Consider the following 517-nt stretch of genomic DNA (forward strand, 5'->3'; position numbering starts at 1 on the left):
GCCTTCCAGAGTCACGTCAGTCCCCCAGGGGGCTTTTTCCCCTATAGAATTTCTACTCTGACCTGAGTGAGGGAAAGGGATGTGCAGAAGGTCGCTGGGTTAAAAAGTGCCGATGTGGGGTATCAAGCAATGACCCACTTCAGGAGTGGAAGAGCCTTTACTTCTAGTTCTTGAAAGACTTTCCAGAACACCGGTGTTCAGAGGTGCATGGTAACTTGTGCAAACACGTTGGAAATCGAGATCTGTTGGCCTCTAATGCCATTCAATTCTCTAGCCTTTTTTCTTTCCAGCCTCTGCATCTACAACTACTGACAAATCACATCCAGCCTATTTCTTCTCACTTTCAAACTACCACACTCAGCTGCGTCATCCTGGCCTCCTTCACACCACATCACCCGGACTGATGGCAGCAGGGACAACCAGTAAGAGTTAAGCCTGGAGGGCGTTTCTGTTTCAGATCAAAGCACTTCATACAAAAATATTTCAGCAAAAAGCAAAGAAAGCTGAAGCAGACTTT

This window comes from Numenius arquata, chromosome 1, assembly GCF_964106895.1.
Source record: "Numenius arquata chromosome 1, bNumArq3.hap1.1, whole genome shotgun sequence".
NCBI classification, from domain to species: Eukaryota; Metazoa; Chordata; class Aves; order Charadriiformes; family Scolopacidae; genus Numenius; species Numenius arquata.